Raw genomic sequence first — 22422 nt, forward strand, 5'->3', positions numbered from 1 at the left:
ACCACTCCTTGATGCACTGTTACCAGTTAGGGATTATTAATGTGCTTGTATTTCATATCCTCTTAAGTCCACATGAGATCAAGTATATAATGCATATAGCACCAAAAAAATGATAATTAATTGCACCTTATGAATATAGTGGTTCCCACGTGGAGTTGAAAGGTGCAACAATTAAAGGGCAAGTACTTTGAAAATAAGGTTGCCCAAAAGGATATACTAGATAGGCAAAATTCAGTGTGTATTTATATGGTTATAGTAAAATTCAATCTGAATTATATGTAATCAGATCAAAATATTGTATTAGGTCACAATTATGTCAGACATAGCTTGAATATAGGTTGGTCTGAAAACTATACCAATTGTTCAGAACATTGAGCATTACATCAGCTCAGGATTTATATCCCTATCAGCCAGAGAAAGGTCAGTTAAATCATAGGGTATGACACTGCTATATTAATAGAAATACACTGTGAACATTATATCAGCTCCAGGACAATCAGTATAATTATTCAGAATATTAGTAATGGTTTAATAAGTATTTTGTGTCCATATAGCTTGAATAAAAGATCAGTTAAATCATACAATAAATAATTTGTGTTAATTGTTTGAGAAGCTGATAATATCCATATGGCTTTGAACACAGGTAAGACTACAAGCTATGTAGGATTTGGAACACTGAGCATTACAACAGCTCAGGATTTATATCCCTATCAGCCGGGGGGAGCAGCTTTTTAATCGTTAGACAAATCATTTACATTGATTGTTCATAAAGCTGACACTATCCATATGGCTTTAAATGCTGATGAGTCTAAAGCTGCCCACACACATAGCGATATTTTACATGATTTGGCCGATTTCGACTAATCGTGATGACAAATCGTGAGTAAATCGTGAGTCCCCACTCACGATCACTATGCCAATGCGTGTCCCCAGGGTCGAACATCACATCTTCAGATCTGCCATGCTATAGGGCAGATTTTCCAATCTGGGACACAATGCACTGGATGCATGATAGATCTTAAGTCAGATTGGACATTTTTTACTCCAAATCATGACCACAACTGCTGGGGAGCTGCCTGGGGAGAATTCAGGGGAAATCATACACAATGTTGGATTGTGAGCACATCGTTTTGTGTGTGGGCACCTTAAGAGTTATGTTAACTATTAAAGGCACTGAGCATTACATCAGCTCAGGATTTCAGCCGGAGGAGCGTCAGTCCATTAACTGTTTATGGAACTGACACACTGCCTCTTGTGTTATTGTATAAATCAAGCACCTCTTAGTCTGAATAGCGCTATATCAGTTTTGTCAAGGCCTTGACAAAACTGATGTAGTGAAATGTACGTCGGTGGTGTCTGATGTGTTTCTAGCAAATACAATTATTTTATTATTCAATTGGTTCATTTTTCCTCTCTAATGTTGTAGCACTATTCAGACTAAGAGGTACTTTATTTATACAATAACATAAGAGGCAGTGTGTATGTCAGTTCCATAAACAGTTAATGGACTGATGCTCATCCGGCTGAAATCCTGAGCTGATGTAATGCTCAGTGCCTTTAATAGTTAACATAGCTCTTACTCATCGGCATTTAAAGCCATATGGATAGTGTCAGCTTTATGAACAATCAATGTAAATGATTTGTCTTATGATTAAAAAGATGCTCCCCCCGGCTGATAGGGATACAAATCCTGAGCTGATGTAATGCTCAATGTTCTGAACAATTAGTAAAGTTTTCGGACCAACCTGTATTCAAGCTATGGCTGACATAATCGTGAGCTAATACAATATTTTGATCTGATTACATAAAGTTCAGATTGAATTTTATTATAACCATATAATTACACACTGAATTTTGCCTATGCTATGTGCTTTGTATACTTAATCTCATGCGGACATAAGAGGATATTAAATACAAGCACATTAATAATCCCTAACTGGTAACAGTGCATCAAGTAGTGGTTTTTATACATCGTTGTGATCCTATTAAAACACCAGGGATTTCAATTGACTCCGTGCTAATGCAGTTGTAATGTGTGATCTCTTGAACAACAGTGACATCTAGTGGCAATAAATATATTCCCATAGACACACATCTGGTTATTGGAATCACAACATTGTTTAAAATCAGGAATTGTTACCAATCAGGTACTTTTTGTATCAATAGTACTTTAACTCATCTTCCTGATCTACCACCTCAGATTTGCTAAAGCATTTGCTTACCTTATTCCCAGGAGCTTAATCTGAATTGAAGGCATTATAATTTTGAGGATTTAGAACGATTAAGTATTCCACATCATAAATAATACAAATTGGGATAATAAGACACAATCATCATTTATTTAATACATTTTTAGTATCTTTTAATTAGGGGTGAGCGGGTTCGGTTTTACTCTGATTCACTTGGATCTTTAAATGGCATTTTATTGGCTATCGCCTATCATGTGTTTTGGATAGCCAATATAATAAATCCGAATTTGCGGTAAAGTGGCGATAAGAACCGAGTAAATCCGAGTAAAACCGAGCCTGCACATCCCTACTTTTAATACATAATGTTATCTTCATATTTCACTTTAGGAGTCTATATACATTTTAAAATTTGAAGAATAAAGGTTATATTTTATATTCATTATTAGTGCACCAACAAAGAGGACATTCTCTCTTTCTTTTTTCATTGTTTACCATCTCAACCTGTGGGTTCCTCAAGTACTATCTCCTGGCGCAGTATTGTCTCCTTAGAGACACATTCCTTGGGCCACTGTCTGTATGATTCTCTGTTCCCATAGATTTAGGATACCTGATCAATGGACCGTGACCTGCTTGCTGGTGCAGCAAAAACCCATATCCCGATTGGTGGGGTCATAGGTGAACACCTCCCAGCAGGTTATACTCTGTACCTTTGATAAGGTCTCATCAACATCCAATTTCTGTGGATGAGGAGATCATATATTCAGGCCCCTCGCTTCCGATTTATTCCACAACCTCGGACCTCTGCTTTCCACACTTCAGTGGCAAGCGTGACAAAACCATTTAAAGTATTAACTAATGAAGTGAGATCAGATACTGCCAGCTTGAGGCAGGTGATTCCTTTAATAAAACTACTGGAAAAGCAGCTGTAGAATCTGAAGGAGGAGATGAAACTAAATGATTCCATTACATATGTTGGTTTTTAGATCAGCTTCTTTATTTACTTCACCAAGACCTAAGAGTTGCCAAGATTTCACAATGGGATTACTACATTTTTGTAACCATGCTTGACCCTAGGTTTAAATCATACATAATGTCTTTCTTTACAACTGACACAGATCTTATGAGATACAAATTTACAGCTCAAAAGTCACATAAAGCGATGCAATCTCCTGCTTCAGTTTCTCCTGCAAATGCTGTTGCCATGAAAAATATAACCTCTTCCAAAAGTCCCACTGGGGTGTGGTTGATGAGTTAACTCAGTGCACCAAAGTGAAAAAACATTTTTAAAAACTGGTCTGGCTTAAAATAATTGCCCAAAATTATGTAAACCTCTAAGGTTATTTAATCGGATACAATAAGCATCAAGAAAATGATATAGGATTCTTTTAATGACAATGTACAAAATATGTCACACAAGGACTAATTCGGCAAGGAATGCAGTTGTTAAAATGCACGCAATTGGTCGATTATTGCATTGTGTTCATGTGTATGCATCGAAGTGCGCATTCGCAAACTAGCAATTGTGATCAGAACTGTGAATGCAGAGGAAATGTTGACCCAAAGCATAGTGATTGACTGGAAGTGCCAGTTGTGGGTGGTTATGGGGGGTGGTCAGGTGATAGATTCCATGTTATGTTACAAACTGCTGACACATGCATTTGTGCCATTGATTACTCACCTGCTCTGTTAAACTACCACACATATCAGACCAATTTTCTGCTATAGCTTTGACGGGCTGACATAATGTTATTACAAACAGCGGCTGAGGTTACACAGCATAGATAGTGAAAGCATTTCTATGAATAAATTATATGCTGATTTGATCTCCTTAGCTTATATTTACTAGCTCTATTTATCTACTGCACAATTAGGCTAAATGCATGCTGTACCAATTAGTAATAGCAATGGCTGGTTAATAATCATCGGAATAATGTGTCTGTGAAAGCTGCTGATACATGCATTTGTGCCATCTGGCTTTATTATTTCATCAGCTCTATCAATTACAACATATATCAGTTGGAGCGTACACTGAAGCATAGACAGGCTGATACAGTGTCATTCCAAGCAGCAGTTGTTGTCACACAGCGTAGACAGTGAAAGCAATTCCATGAATAAAATATATGCTGATTTGATCTCCATGACCCATATACATCAAAGCAAATGCATGATCATTATCCAGGACTTGTAAAGTATAATATATAATTTGAATCAAGGAATAATTACCTAATATATCCACAGTGACAATAAATTAATTTGTGCCCATACGAATCACCTGATGGGAGCAACTAACAGTTTTGAATGTGGCAAATCAGTGGTTAATATTAAACATTACACTGTTACTAAATAAGCACAATAAATAATTGTAACCACGTAATTTATATCATTGTCTATTAGGGGTAAATTTACTAAAGTGAGAGATTTTAGAAGTGAGCTTTAGAAGAGATGTTACCCATAGCAACCAATCAGATTCTAGCTATTATCTTCTAGAAGGTGCTAGTTAAATGTTAAGTAGAATCTGATTGGTTGCTATGGGCAACATCTCTTCTAAAACACACTTCTAAAAACTCTCACTTTAGTAAATTTACCCCTTAGTCACATTTGTAATAGACTCTCAACAAGTGAGCAATTGAGTCAAAAATACAATTTACTTTAGTGATAAGAGATCATATTTGTATCCAGAAGAAAGATAATTGACACAGATAATGTATATGATAATATAATATACATTTTACTCCACGGTGTAGGAAAAAAAGTGCACGTTATTCAAGCAGTTCAATACAGAGATTTGTCATATCAATATTTTATGTAATTAACTAATTACACACTGTAACCAGATACTAAATAAAGTAAGGATGGCTTCAGCCACAGAAAATATCTTTTGAGTAGCTGTGCAGTAGTAGACAGTAATGTTAATACACCATGAAATTACTGCAACATATAATTTTCAATCTCTGGGGTATTGAATACACAAACCTCATTACAGGTCTTTTATATATTAGATTTAAAACAGTAATAAAAATATTTCACCATATTTTTTTGGAATAAGTTTTTATTTAAGAATTACTAAATGTTATATTTTATGAGTTCATATAAATGTGATAGAAAAAAAGAAAAAATATATATTTTTTTCTATATCATGTCTGGTGTGCCCAAGGAAACTTAACGGTGATAATAATGGTGACACGGCGCATACTGAACATTACCTTTTAACACAATGCCACTGTCTGGCCCTGAACATATACAAGTTTTTGGAAAAAAAGTTTTTTTCTTCTTCTTACAAATAACTTCACACTGCAATTCCCAGCGCTGATATTAATGGTGAAACAGCACCTGCTGTACATTATTTTTTAGCACAGTGCCACTGCCTGGCCCTAAACAAAAACATGTTTTATTTTTTTAACAAATGACAATTTCACACTGTGACTCCCATTTCTAATAGTAATTATGAGAAGGCACCAAATGAACATTATTTTGTAACACAATGCCATTGCCTGGCCCTGAACACAAGTTTTAGAAAAACAAAGGGACATATACAATTGGGCACGAGGTTTAGTGAGGCAAAAACCTTGCGCCCCCCGCTCTCAATTTATTCACACCGTGGGTATGCGTGCTCCCGCTACCCATGGCCTTCAATTAAAAATATAGTAGTCGCGGGGTTTTCAGCTCTGAAAACCCCGCACCGCATAAATGAAAAAAAAACTTCTCTTACTAGGCTGGGGATCTCCGTTGGTCTCTACGGCTCCTGATGGCCTCCCTTCTCTCTTCTTACTGGAGAGTCCCGGTGGCTCCCGGGAGGCTCCAGGAGCTGATGGGAGGGGCAAGGGCTGCTGGGAGATGTAGTTCTCCCTGTACCCATTCCGCGGGGGTCCACACATACACCCGTGGTCACACACACACTCACTGATACACACTTACAAGCACCACACACACTATATACTCACCCTGCTGCAGAAGAGCCAGATCCCGACGCTGGATGCAGAATACAGTGCTTCGGAAGGTGAGTAATTCAGAACTTATTAAGCTAATTATAAACTTCCAATTGCTTAATTAGTCCTAAGGAGGGGGTACCGCCGGGGTGCCAGAGCAAGTCCCACTGAGTTTTCCCCAAAAAATTTAAAATTGTAGGAAAAATCACGCTTGCTCTGGAGGCACGTGAAAAAAAACCTCCCGGCATGTAAAAGAAAAAAAAAATGCACCTAATTGAATAGCAAAAAACCCGCACCTGCAGGAAAAATCTCACAGGTGCAGGTTTTTTGCTATTCTCGCACCCAATTGAATATGCTCCAAATAGTTTTTTTTTTCTTTTAACAAATGACAACTTCACATTGCGACTTACAGCGCTAATATTAACAATGACATGAAGACATAGCAGTGCTTAGTTGCACCCCTCAGCCCTTCACTGATGCTGACTTAATTCAAAACATGCAAAATCCAACACAGGGAAGATCACATTTTGCCTCATTTAGGATCCCGAGTCTGGTGGGAGAAACCAATCTTGGGCACGGAAGTACTTATTTATTCAAAATTTGGGTGGGTTCGTTTTTCAGAAAACTAAAACCATCTCATCTGTAACAGGGCTACAACTAGGGGTGGCTGGAGCTGCACATTCACTGGGCGGGCCGCTGCACCTACCGCCAGTGTCCTCCAGCACAGTGCCGCAGGGAGGCTCCAATCTGGATGCTCACTGAGATTTTATTACAAGCAGGCACCTGGCTCCTTCCCTGGCTCCTTCCCTTCCAGCTCTTCCCACGGGCACTATGGGACAGATGTCATGACGCCAGGTGGACCGGACGGTGGAGGCAGGAGCGGGGTTTAAGGTAAGTATTGTTTTTTTTGTGTGTAAGCGGCACTACAGGTGCATTACTATGGGGGCATTACCATATGGGCACTACAGGGGCATTACCATATGGGTACAACAGGGGCATTACTATGGGGTATTACCATATGGGCACTACAGGGGCATTATTATGGGGGCATTACCATATGGGCACTACAGGGGCATTACTATGAGGGAATTACCATACGGGCACTACAGGGGCATTACTATGGGGGAATTACTGTGGGCACATTACCATATGGGCACTAATAGAGGGGCATTACTATGGGAGCATTACTATATGGGAACTACTACAGGGGCATTACTATGGGGGCATTACCACAGCGGCATTACTATATGGGCTCTACTACAGGGGCATTACCATATGGGCACTACTACAGAGACATTACTATATGGGCACTACTACATGGGCATTACCTCAGGGGGGCATTACTATATGTGCACTGCTGAAGGGGACATTACTATAGGGGCACTGCTGCAGCGGGCATTACAATAGGGGAATTACCAGGGGGGGTGCCAAATTACTGTCTTACACTGGGTGACAAAATTCCTAGTTTCAGCCCTGTCTTTAATACATAGTACTGTGTCTGTGCTGTAATCACGGGCAACTTGCAGCACTCAGATCTGCGATGCTATCAGGAGGCATCTATTCTCCTCAGACACCTCCAGCAGCTAGGGTATATTTTGACCTCGCTGTTTTGTCCAAAGACAAAGGATCAATGGTAACTGCGTTCATCTCTGAATCAGGCCCCAGGTAAGAGCTTTGTAGCCGTATTAACATAAAGTCATAGATGCATGACCAGTAAAAGATGTAGATATAAAGTAGACGCCACTGTGTGCAACTCAATATCATACCCAATTCATGCATTAATCTACACAAATTAATATACTTCTTTATGTTTTTTATTTTTAGATTTGGGATGTGAAACACAAGATAGCACAACAGATCAGTCAAAATGGCTACAAAACATGGTAAGTGGTTTTTTTAGAGTTATCAACATGCCAAAGCTTCCTCGATAGGCTTAAATTACTCTACATCAGGGGTTCTTAACCCTAGCCCTCAGTACCAAAAACAGGTCATGTTTTGTGGATTTCTTTACTAATACACAGATAAGTTAAACTATGTTGCTGGGTCAGTAATTATCCCATCTGCTTCCACAGACAGAAATCCTCAAAGAATGAGCTGTTGGGAACACTTGAGGGTTGAGAAACACTGCACTAGATATTGTCGATATTGCAGGGCCAGCTCCTGGCACGTTCATTATCCGCAGGGCGCAGGGAGTCGGCAGGAAAATATCCCCACTCTCCACTCACCCACGGCTCTGATAATTTTATTGGGGAGGGCGCAGTGAGGGGAAGGGGTGGAGGGGGTGCACGGGATGGCGCTAGGTGCCGAGTCACCTAGCACCGAACCTGTGATATTGAATAATAAAGTTCAAGTAAGTTTTATTTACATTCAGGAGTAAAGTGTAATGGATTTTGGTGCTGTAACAATACTTGGGTCACCTGGAAACAAAATCACTCCCACACCAGTGTAATTATAGTGTTTTGTATAGTAAGGAAAGTAGAAAGTCTAAGCGCTGAAACACCCACTTTGTGTCCGTGGAGAGTGCAATTGAGTTGGTGGTTCTGACCACTCCACCATCAGTGCACCATTGACACTTGGGACAGCCTATGGTCTGTGCAGTGTTTCATACCTCCCACCATGACCCATTGCAGGAGGGCCAAAATGCTCTGTTCCTGGACTTCCCACTTAATTTATCAGTACTGTCACTTGTGGTGAAACACCCTTACTTATCAATGAACTAGCTCAACACAGGTGACTGCAATCATAATTAAGAGAGTGGCCCAGGAACAGAGCATTTTGTACTTGATAGAAGGGGTCATGCTGGGAGGTATTGTGTTTTCTTCTCAAATTCATCTTGACATGGCCTCTGTGGCTGTGGATCTGTGTTTGGGAACAAAGCCAAATTCACTGACATGCTTGTGACACTCCCATATAGTGCCCATGAGATGGCCACTTCAGGCATCGCTCAGCATCACCCATGGTTGTGTGGCGCCGGCTCTTCTGCAAGTGGCTCCATATGCAACAGGGGTCTCTACATCCACTCAGTGGTACATATGTGCCATATGCTTTTCATGCATGTGCAGTAGCAAATAATTGCTCAACTGCACAATCTATGATACTGCATCTAACTCTGAATCAAGCCCTGTGTTACTCAATATTGTGCCTAGATTTTTGATGGCCCAAGGCAAAATGCTAAAAAGTCATCCTACTATAACTATCGGGGACATTTATCAAAGCTTGGAGAGAGACAAAGTGAAGAGACATAAAGTACCAACCAATCAGCTCCTGTCATTTTACAGTGTTTGAAAAATGACAGTTAGGAGTTGATTGGCTTTACTTTATCTCTCTCCAAGGCTTAATACATATCTCTCTATATCACTTTTGAATACCACCACCCACTCATAAGTTTTCATACATTCCACCTAAAATATTGGTATATAACAATTATATGATATTTATAATTTTCCTCAGGCATTGGAAACAATCTTGAAGAGTTAATGCTGAAACTGGGACTTGAAGAATTTCTAACTACAAAACTTACACTGAAGAAAGTTCTTCATATTGGACCAAAGACTTTTGAAAAGATTGAGCCGCAGCCTTTACAGAATGTTCCCTGGTATTTCCTGCAAAAACTCATAAGTTTGAATGGAACTGCTCGGAGCATAACTGCAACAGACACAGATGCAACTACTGATGACCAAGAATTTAATATAGATGACTTACTTACAGATAATGTGGATATATCAAATTCTGTCCACCCCCTGGACGTGGTGTGCGCTGTGCTGCATTGTGCAGATATTTTTCTTCGACAGGAGATTATATAAAAAATGTCCATGTGCCAGTTTGCTGTCCCCCTGCTGCTCCCTGCTGGTGATGGTCAGGAATGCACCTACATGCTGTGGACAATGAGGGACATTGTGAAGAGATGGAGACCACAAACTCTAGCAGAATGTAAGGGGTTTGTAGAAGAAAGTTTGGTGAATATTTCTATACCAATAGTGTCATTTGTGAGGTTGGGGGAATGTAATTTATCCAAATCTAAAATCCTCAATCATGTTCTTAGCCATGAGGAGCAGCATCGTGACTACTTTGTACATAAGGACATGACTGGGGGGAATGTACAAAGAGTCATCTCTGATGGATTAGTGGAAATAACCTGGTACCTTCCTGCTGGCAGTGATTCTGATATTTTCCCCAGCCCTGTCGCTATTGCTAACCTGCGAGGAGATCTACAGAGCAACAGGAAACAACTTACTTTTCTTACAGAGGTCTCAGCAATGGTGTTTGTGTTTATTGACAGTATAGATGAGGAGAGCAAATGTTTCAATGATATTCATATGAGAAATTTAAATTACTTTTACATTATCAGCCTTTCCTCATCCAGCATTATAAAAGGATTATTTAAGACTTTCCTGGAGCAGTTATCACACATTAGAAACAATAATTATCTTTTCATCATAAGTAAAGATGATAACAGTGAAGCAGTGAAAAAAACAATTGAGTTTCTGCTGACATTATTTCCAGGTTTAAAAAAAAAACTTATACTACAGAACCAAAGAAATCTCAAGACAGGCTGATTGCAAAGAAACTACAAACAGTAATAAAAGAAATGATAAAGGAAGACAGAAATGAAAATACCCTGGATAAATTGTCACATTTGGCTGATAAAATTGGCATAGATGTAGATGAGAACTCCCCGTTGTGTAAGAAGACAAAAGCTATGGCCCATGATATCACTATATGTATAAAGAATGTGGCAGGGTATAAGAAACATACAATGAAACTACAGGGAGATCTGTGGTCGCAATTAGCTAAAAACGAGAAAGAAATGTGCAGAATGAGAAAGCAGGGTAACAGGTATGGAGAGGATTACAGGTCCCAACTAATTAAAGCAAATTTTGAACTACGCAGACAGCAGAGCCAGCAGATAATTCCTGGCGGTATCAAGAAATTTCAGAATGCACTGACTGACTTGTCTAAGAGTGAGATATTTTATTTCTTGAAATGGATGAGGTTTTTTCTTGACCAAATATCTAGAAAGAATATATCACAGTTACAGGTTCCGTCAACTAAAGGAAAAAGTGTAAGTCAAACAATATCTGAAAATCTGGGAATTGAGCATTTTCTACGTGAGCTCGGACAGTTCTATGAGGCCGAATGTTTCAAGTTTAATAATGGAGAAATTAATATAAATCAGAAGCAATTCAGTAACCTCCCAGGAATCGCTGCTGACCTTCTGCTGGATGGGTTTCCATTGGAACTAATTGATGGAGATGTCTCCAACATCCCCCTACAGTGGATAACTGATGTCCTGACTGAGCTGGACACCAAGATGGGAGGACACTGCAGAATGAGAGTAATAACTGTGCTGGGAGTACAGAGTACGGGGAAATCCACCCTTCTGAACACCATGTTTGGGTTACAGTTCCCTGTGGCCACTGGACGATGCACACGAGGAGCCTTCATGACCCTCATTAATGTGGAGGAGACCATCCAGGAGGAGCTGGGTTGTGACTTAATTCTGATAATTGACACTGAAGGGTTGAAATCCTTGGAATTATCATCTTGTGAAGAAAGTTATGAACATGACAATGAGCTGGCGACACTGGTGGTTGGGTTGAGTGATATCACTATAGTCAACATGGCCATGGAAAATACAGAAGAAATGAAAGACATATTACAGATCGTGGTCCATGCATTTCTTAGGATGAAAGAAATAGGAAAGAAACCCAACTGTGAATTTGTACATCAGAATGTGAGTGATGTTTCGGCTCATGAACATAACTTGAGAGAAAAAAAGCTACTACTGGAACAACTGAATGAAGTGACAAAAGCAGCAGCTAAGATGGAGGGCTACTCCGATGTCACAAGGTTCTCCGATATCATTGAATATGACATTGAAAAGCACAATTGGTATATTCCTGGCTTGTGGCATGGAGTTCCACCCATGGCTTCAATTTGCACAGGATACAGTGAAAAAATTTCTGAACTGAAAATATTTTTATTGAATTTTGTAAAACAAAAACCCCATTCTGACTCTTGTAGCATTAAGGAATTTATCGAATGGATAAAAAGTTTGTGGAATGCTGTGAAACATGAAAAGTTCCTCTTTAGTTTTAGGAGCAGCCTCGTAGCTGATGCCTACAATCAGTTGTGTATAGAATACTCAAATCTAGAGTGGAATTTCAGGAAAAGTGCGCACAGCTGGATGATCGAGACAGAGAACCAGATCAAAAATCAGTTATCTGCTAAAGAAGAAGCTGAGATGAGGAAGGATATAAAAAGTGGTCTAAGTGAAACTTTACAGACGCAGGCACTGGAAATGGAGAAATCCTTGGAAACATACTTTGAGAGTGAAAATAAGAATGTGAGGTTGGTAGAAAGCTATAAAGAGAACTTTATGAGGAGCGCGTCACTGCTGAAAAATGAACTTGAACATTATCTCAATAAGAAGTGCAGTGAAATGATCTCCATCCAAAAGGAAACAAATAAAATCAAAGATTTACAAGGAAATTACCAGAAAAAGATTGAGGAGCAAGTTGAAGAACTCCTGAGTAAATACAAAGACAAACAAGTTAAGCTCAGTGACACAGAGCTAGAGTCGGAGTTTGACACTATGTGGACTAAAACATTGCAAAAATTTAACATAAAAAAATTTGAGAAAGAAAACATCGGGCGATTATTGCTAGAACATCTAAGGAAAGAGATGAAAAATAGTGCAGGTCATGTAAATGAAAAACTTACTAAACTGTGCAGTCTAGAAAAATTTCAGACAAAAGAATTTAAAATGAAGATTAAACACATTGAAGGGACAAGATTCAATGTCAGCATAATGAGATTTACCCCTGAATTCTGGAATTGTGCAACTTCTGTAGTTCTCACAATTATGGATCGATGTCATCGTTATGTTACAGAAAAAATTACAACAAAAGAGAATTATAATGGAATATTTTGTCAGAATTTATTGGTCATTATCAACAACAGTCTTAAGGAGAATATGGAAAAATATAAGTTTAAACAATTTCTTGAGCTGGATCTAAAACTTCTAGTATTAGGAAAAGCAGCACCAATGTTCCAGAAGATGCACGAGGACTTCATCCAAAACAATGATCCAAAACAGTGTCTTGAAAAACTGAAGCCTGAATACTTTAATACTTTCAAACAAGTATATCAAGAAAAGGATGACTGCAAAGTCAGAGCTCAGAGATTCTGTGATATGTGCCTGAAGCCAGCAATAACTGCATATGTTTATTCAAATCTTGGCAAAGACATTGTTGATGACGTGATGAAGAGCGAAGGCTCCAAGAATTATGGCTGCCGAGTTTTCTTCCAATCTGCTTTGCTTAAGGATCTACTGACAGAGAACATATTTGATGACTATGTGAAGTATTGTCTCCAATATGAGATCTTTGCCAAAAACTGGATAACAAAATACATAACATTGAGGTACCAAAAACCTGAGAGTTTGAAAAAGTTAATATTAACCAATCTAACAGCTATTACAAACAAAGTACATCAAGTTCTAGAAGAAAAATCAATTCTTCAATATACAGATCTCTCAGACGGTTTGGGAGAATTTTGTGAGCGACTAAAGAAAGATCTAGTAATGTCACAGAATGACATAAATGTGGTTACATTTCAAAACACAGCAAATGTGCACCAGTTCTTCCAATATGTTACATCATTCCTAGATGGCCTTAAAGAAAAATTACAAATGGAGTTGAATTTTTTTAATATTGAATATGTTTTGTCCAAGGTTACTGTAAAGCCAGAAAATGAGCTCTTTAAGAAAGTGTTTGGCTGTGGGAAACAGTGTCCATTCTGTAAAGTTCCCTGTGAGGCTGGAGGTATCGACCATAAGGAGCACTTTGCATCATTTCATCGTCCACAAGGATTAGGACAGTATAGAGACAAAACAACTACAATCCTTTGCCATGATATCTGTTCAACAGATGTTGTGGGTAACGATACATTTGAGTGTATTGAAACCGACTTTAAACCACATCCTTTCAAAGAGTATCGGACATTTTATCCAGACTGGAAAATTCAGCCTGATCCAAGCATTGAGGCCTCTATATACTGGAAATATATTATGAAAGAGTTTAATGATGAATTTGCAAAAGAATATGATGCTAAACCAGCTAATGTGCCTGAAGACTGGATGAAAATAACAAGAGAGCAAGCACTTCACAGCCTAGAAATAGATTAAAATGATTTACACACATAGACACAGACATATATAATTGATATATTGATACCTATTCCTCCACGCCACTAACACATTTATATTTACCATGAGAAAGAAGTCATTAACCAGTTTAAGTGGCTGTATTATATCATTATTAAATCCAAATCCAAATACATTTACTAAAGGTTCTAAAAGTATCACTCTGCCATTGAGCAAATCTATATCGTCCTTCACAAGAGTTATACTCACCAAATTACTTTCCTCACTCCCTTAATCCAATAGTACTATATTAACCATATGAATCATCTCCCTTCATCCAAAACTTGCATCAGTGCATTTCCTAAATCCTGCTTGCATACTGCACTTCTCTCTCAATAACTTGAAGTAATATAACGTATACTCCACAATAACAGCATCATTCAGCAGATACGACTAATATAATAGTAATGACACATCCTATAGTGTGAAAATACTTCAATACAGGGGCAGATTTCTTTTTTATTATTATTATTATTATTATTACATTTTATTTATAAGGTGCCACAAGTGGTCCGCAGCACCGTACATACAGTAAAGGGTACACAGAACATTACATTACAATACACTTTCCAAAATATAAACAGAACACAAGTAACAATTAGCAACACAATTCTCCATACACAGTACAGCTCTGAAGGTGAAGGCTGTCATGGAAGTGCTAGAGAAGAGGGCTGTGAGACAGTGGGGAGGAGGACCCTGCTTACAACCTTTTGGACAATCTAGTGTATCAACATGCAGACATTGAAACGTGTAAAAGTGCAGGGAAGCTGCAATTTAATTATGATTATGTGAACACCAGTTACATCCGGTTTATTTCATTAACTTGTAGTTGCTGCTGTCCTATGGGGTTTATACACCATAAAGACCAGTAATTGTATGAAGCAGCAGGAAACCTTCATGTACCCCATACTGTGTTAATACCTTAAACTGACATTGTTGATAAACTGTTTTTCCAATGTATCATTGCTACATAAGTTCATCACTATATATGAGGTTTGAAACATATACAATAGCAAATAAACTACTTTAATCTTGATACTACTTTGATACAGCAGCAAATTCCTTTCACAGTTACTAAAATAATAAACAAAGTTTGCAATAATGTAGAACTCCATATACTTTACAATAGTGAAGGGACTTACAGTATGTTGATAGGCTAATGTCACCAAAAGAACATACAGTATATGGACTTCATATTGTCATATGACTCTTTAATGCTTGCAATAGTGTCATCATTGGCTTTCACCAACAGTATATAGTATATGGTTACTGCCATGCAGTGCTGGAACAGGGTTCACCGCTCTACACACTGCAGGGTACCGAGAGGGTCCATTTGCCTCTGACTTGAACAACAGTGTATGAGAACACATATGCATTGGTTGCTATGGGCAACATCTCCACTTGTACACTTTTAAGTAGGTTTGGTACATTTTCCTATACTGTATATCTGATAAACATCAAATGTAAGTACCACAGCTGAGCAGTAAACTGCCATACAATTACAGTGAGAATTAAGACACCTCTGGGGGAGATGTATCAAACCTTGGAGAGAGATAAAGTGGAGATAGATAAAGTACCAACCAATCAGCTCCTAACTGTCATGTTACATGCTGTATTTGAAAAATGACAATTAGGAGCTGATTGGTTGTTACTTTATTTCTTTACTCTTTATCTCATAGCAACCAATCATTTTCTATCTATTATCTTTTAGAAGGTGCTAATTAAATGTTCAGTAGAATCTGATTTGTTGCTATGGGCAACATCTCCACTTCTAAAAACTCTCACTTAAGTAAATATACCCCAAAGGCTAGAAATATCTACCCCTCTATATATACGCTAGGATATAAAACCTTGGCAGCAGTTAATCTAATTGATACTGTTATTTAAAAACTAAACAAAAATAATATATATACTGTCAACAAATGAAAAACCTGTGGAGACCTGGGATTTAAGGAAGGAGATTGATACAATATATGAATCATCAATGTGTGTGTTGTGGGATATCACAATAATTTATATCAATCACACTCAGCTTTTTATAAGACTGCAAACACATTGTGAAAGAAAATGAGCAGTGATCTCTGACAATATTATTACTCACGTATATGTCTTTCTTTATGCGCTCTATGGGCCTGATTCAGACCCACTCGCGAGCGGCTGTCCGCTCGCAAGTGGGTCGATGTTATGCACTGAGCATGCGCACGACGGAGGGAGCTCCGTCGTGCGCATGCGCCAGACGCGACGAGCGAAGGAAAGTCCTTCGCTCGTTGTGTCCGATCAAAGGGGGCGTGCTGTCAATGTTGATTGACAGCACGCCCCCTTTGGTGGGCGTGCCGGGGGCGTGCCTCCCTGACGGGGGCATTCCCACGGGAACGCCTCCCGTCAGATGCCGGCCCACTGACATCACTAGTGATGTCAGTGGGAGTGATTTTGGCTCTGATAGAGCCAAAATCACTCCGGAGCTTGCGGTTGAAAACCTCAACCGCAGGCTCCGGCTCGCAATTTCAATGGTCGCGATGGTCTCGACCATCGCGGCCATCACAAAGCATGCTCGTATAGCCTGTGGGTGGTGACCCACAGCTATACGAGCGTCCAGGAGGACGCTCCATGAAAATGGAGCCCGGCCCTCATTCAGAGCGTGCGCTCTGAATGAGGGCCCATATGTATATATAATATGTAATACTTGCTAAACTTCAGTTAACTCCCAATTAAAATGTAAATGTACAATAAATAAATGTTATATTTTAACATTCATGATACAGATTTGTGCATCTCAATTCATTCTATTGTACTATTCTGCTTCTTTCTCAATGTAATTTGTGTTGATAAACACTCAAGAAGATCTCATTAAGAAAGTGCTTGGCTGTGGGAAATACAGTAGTGTCCTTTCTGTAAAGTGCCTTATGGGGCTGGAGGTTAAGTGAAGATATATGCTAAGCACATTTGGTCATATATTAGCTGGACCTCGCTTTACATTACACCAGATATCACTTAACTTAGGAGCCCTTCCTAAAAGACCAATGTTGCTTAGTTCCCTCAGATATCCGCTATCTTGCCAATAGGTTCTGGATCTCCCATGTGCCTGCTGGATATTGTACCTTTTACACGAATTACCTATTTATCCTTAGTGATTAAACAATCAATGTCTGATTTGTGTCATCATAAAAAGGGAAAATGAACATATTAATGATGTATAGATAAATACAAAAGGTTTTAAGCCTTATAAATCTTGTTTTTCACATGTGTATATTAATTAGTTACCTGTATCCTACATATTCTGCTTATGGTGTAGGGGAAATGGTACCAGCACAGTCTTTAGTCTATGGGTAGTGGAATACTTGTATTGATTCTTCCAATAGTGTACTCAAATTCCCAGAAATATATGGATGACAAAAGTGCAATAAAAATTAGTAACGTACTGGTACTTGGTTCACAAGAGAGTACATACAAACTATCCTTTTATTTTTTATGACGAAAAGAAGCAGAAAAAGAAAGAACATTTCTAGGGTCACATAAAATTAACATTTTAACATGTATTCATGGAAAGCTACACAATTCTCGATATTTTATGTTTCACAATATTAGATTTTAGCATAATTCCTCAAATGGTATCTATTGTTTGTTCCAGATATTACTGCCATTTACGACAGTTTCTTATCAAGGTTTTGAAATTCTTATAATTATTCATTGTTTCCATCAAATTGCTATACTTTATTTTATTTATTAGCAGTGATATTGGAAGAGAGCTACTGTATATTGCCTCCAATATTGTGCAATTGCTGCTTTAGTGGCGATTAAGTTATGGCCAAGGATATATCTAAAAGAAGTATATCTGCTGAATATACTTGCAGAAGGGACAATTGAGGATTTACTGTATGTTTATTCTTAATTCCAAGATTTTATGTATTTATTATTTATTTATTACCACACATATTCCGCAGCACTTTACAGAGAGAATATTTGGCCATTCACATCAGTCCCTGCCCCAATGGAGCTTACAATCTATATTCCCTATCACATGTACACACTTAGACACACTAAGGTAATTTTTGTTGGGGCCAATAACCCTAAAAGTATTTTTTTTGGAGTGGGGGAGGAAACTGGAGTACCTGGAGGAAATCTTCGCAAGCACAGGGAGAATATACATACTCCACACAGTTGGGGCCATAGTGTAAATTGTACCCACTACCTAAGTGCTGTGAGGTAGTAATGCTAACCATTACACTGTCTGTGCTACCCATATAAACTCTCTACTTCTAGCCAAAAGAGGGTGGATTTTAACACAGTTCCAAAAGATATGTGTAATATTTCCAATTTCTTTTAGAAATCACCAAAAAGTATTAAAACTTAGATGGCCAGATCTTATACATCCTATCTGGAGTTAAATACATATCATAAAACCTTTTTATATATTTCTCTATATGTGAGGCATATCTTGAGATTTATGTAATAATCGAAACAGTTGGGAACATTCTGTATTGTCTAATGATACATTCAGATCTCCTTCCCATTTATTTTGTGCCAATGTATTATCAGCTAATTTAGTTTTTAATAAAATCGAATACCAAAACGAGATTCCTCCTCTAGAGGCAGGAGAGGAAATTCAATTTATCATAAAATCAGGGAGGGATTTAATCAATTCTGTAGAAGAAGGAAAAGAATACAATACAACCAATGTCTAATCTGCAGGTATTTATAAAATTCAACTGTTGAAATTGTGACCATTGTTTGTATCTCGGTAGAGGAAATTAGCTTGTTATTTCAATATAAATCTCTCATCGTATATATTCCTTTAAAAATACAGAGATCCAAATTCAAACTTGGAATAAACAACTAGACTAAAGGGACTAAAGTTTGGTCTTCATAGCTCATTAGTTAGTTAAGAGCTACTTCTGTCGCTGTGGCTGAATATTTAGAGAATGTTCTATTTTTTAGGAGGATTCAGTAGATAGAGAACCCTTTTTCGTCAAACTTAATGTGACAGGTACCATGCCCCCAGCCCCTCCCATAACTCCTCCCCCTGACACTCCCACTTTTTCTCCTCTTTTGATATCACCTCATATAACATTTATATGGCTTAATATAAATTTTATATGGAGCGATATCTTTTTGATATAAAAAAAATCAAATCGAAATCAAATGTATATAAATGCGATAGTGTTTGATATAAAATGTTATATCTTTTTGATAGACAGAAAAAGAACCTGCACTTTTTAATCTGTGCTGGGACGCCAGAAATATCAGAACATCAGAATAAATGGTAGAGGTTTAATAAGCTGGATATCAGCACAAGAAAACACATAAATACATAATAAAGAGTTGATCAGACTCTATTCAAAACAAACATAAAATAGACACATTAGTTGTACAAACAATTAGTAACAATTTGCAGTGTCCTGTGTGGACACTAACAGAGAATATTTAGTATATATTACATCTGTGAGAAGGATGAAATACAAATAAATCTAATGAGTAAAATTATGCATAGAATGGATTGAAAAATAGTCACAAATATCCAGACGGTCACATCAGTGTGAATAAATACACTGGCTGGAAAGAATCACATGTGTAGCAAATTAACCCTTGCAGTGTACAAAATGAAGGGAAACAGTCTCGTAAATGACACCAGTTATATGGAAAATTGAAATGAGCGAAGGATATAGTAGTTTCCCAAATGCTGGTGACACATCAAAGGTAATGGATCTCAGTCAATTGGCATGGAGATTCCTTGTATTATTCAATACAATAATATGAAAGTTACCTTATAACAGGTCAGGATTCTGCAAGTGTGAAGGGAGCAACTTCAGATGGTAATACACCCACTAGATGCCTGCTGGCTACCGTGTCTAGACCGCAGCAGCTGGATGGTAGCAAGGTGGTTAATGGCTCTGATATAGTAACTCACGGGGGTAAAATCCTCTCCAGATATCCTCAATTACCGGAACACTGTTGGAAAGAGATGGTTGGCAGTGTGAGTGAGCCGCAATAGAACACCTGCTGGGTGCCTCAGGGCGGCAGCGGCGTACAGGGTGGCCGCAGCAGCTGGCTGCTATACGTCTCAGGGAAGCAGCGTGCAGGTCAATCACTTGGACAAGAGCAGCAATTAGTCAGGCAGGGTCAGCCATTCCAAACAGAGAGACCGGCAAACAGGCAGTCGGGTAAGGACAGCTCCCATCTCCAAATAATAAGAAGTAGACAGCAATGTTGCCAGTATATTTGTCAGCCTTCCGATGAACAGACCAATGGGACAGGTACTGACTCCAAACCAATTCAGTTGTTCAAAGGGAAACACAACATGTTTCAGCTACAGCTGTAGCCTTTTTCAAGCCAGGATGTTTCCCTATATCCGTTATAGGGATTAAATAGTACTAGAACAGGGTTGATTGGTCAGTCAATTAGTCTAGTTTTAATTTAACCCCCAATGGCATATTAAAGGCAATATAATGGACAATGTAAAGGATTTGATTTAACACAAGTTAGATGATTTTAATAGAAATGGATAAAAATTATATATAGAATAAAATAAACACAGAAAATATAAATATATAATACAATAAAATTAGGACTATAAATTAGGCACAATAAAGTTAACAACAATCATTACCAGCAGAAGGCTAATATTATATTCTGATGTCCCAGCGAAAATATGACCTATTTTGTCATGGTATAACAATAATATTTACAAATCAAGTTTAAAAGTATTCATAGTCATTAATCAATAATATTGACAGCAATATTATTAGTATCATTATTGTTAAAGACAATTCTATAGAATATCCTAACATTTACCATAGGGAACAATGATGGAAAGAGGGGATGTATACATTAGAAACATCCTTATTTGATCTAATTGAAACAATTTAGATCTATATCTCTCTAAATTAACAAAATTAACAAAAAAATTAAAATTAACAAAAAATAGCAAAGAAACTAATACAGGTCTACCTAGGATACCAGTGATACGTAGAGAACCCACAAAAGAAAAAGAGAACTGAACTGATTAGGAGGAAAGGGGTTGGACCGAGACCGATCAACTGACCAGCCTGTACATGTCGAGCGGTAATGGTCCGTCCCATGTCCCCAACACCAATAATAAAACCAAAATAAACCTAAACAAGTGCATTTAGTTGCAAAATTCAAGTGCTTCATTCAAACCGTCTGGAGAGAGGGTTTGGAGTTTAAAAATCCGCTTGGATTCGGCTTCACATAATGTTTTGTATCGATCACCGCCCCTATTGGTGGCACCTATAAACTATAACCCCATGACCCTCAAACAAGCAAGGTTGTTCTGGTGAACCTCAGCGTAGTGTCTGGAGACACTATACATCACCAGACCTTTCAGGACATTCAATCTATGCTCGCAAAAGCGTTCTTTTAATGTCCTAGTTGTATGACCAACATATTGTATGGGACAACTGCAATTAAGTGCATAAACCACATAAGAGGACTCGCAGTTAATAAAACTATCAATATCAAACTTATTACCTGTTTTAACAGAAAGGACTTGTATATTTTTAGTAATATGTTTGCATGTAAGGCATCTCGTTTGATTAAAGGGGAAGCATCCCTTTGGTTTGATTGGGAGCCAAGTGTTAGTACTAGTTGTTTCTTTTGAGCTTCTGGAAAAGGTGCTTGGGGCTAGAAAGCTTTTTACATTTCTATTCTTTTTAAAGACAATATGTGGTTTTGAGGCAATATTAGAAGAAAGTATTGGATCATGCAATAAAGTTTTATAATTTTTAGTGATAATTGCCTTAATTTTATTTGACTCATTATTGAATTGAGAAATATAGAGTAAAGAAGTATCTTTTTTTGTTTCAGATTTATTCGTTGCCTCTAAGGGTACATCCGTAATAATAACATCATTTTCTAAAGCACTCATAGAATCAGCATTAGCACTGGTGTAGAAATTTGTGTCATGGAACTGAGATTTGTGTGCCAAATCAGCATGGATTAGAGCGCTCTCCACCAACTCCAGGGGGTAACCTCTATTCAAGAAATTTACTTTCAATTTATCAGCATGTAAATAGAATTCTTCGTCTCTTGTACAATTCCGCCTAACTCTACCCATCTGACTCTTAGGAATATTGTAAATCCACGG

At 38.0% G+C, this 22422-nt stretch overlaps 1 pseudogene; it reads left to right on the forward strand.

Moving 5' to 3' along the window:
• Window positions 1–7982: 7982 nt before the first annotated feature.
• LOC148454301 (up-regulator of cell proliferation-like) lies at window positions 7983–14303 on the forward strand (annotated as a pseudogene).
• The last annotated feature ends 8119 nt before the right edge of the window (window positions 14304–22422 follow it).

The sequence above is a fragment of the Taudactylus pleione genome, unplaced genomic scaffold, assembly GCF_031769625.1.
Source record: "Taudactylus pleione unplaced genomic scaffold, aTauple2 ptg001014l, whole genome shotgun sequence".
NCBI lineage: Eukaryota > Metazoa > Chordata > Amphibia > Anura > Myobatrachidae > Taudactylus > Taudactylus pleione.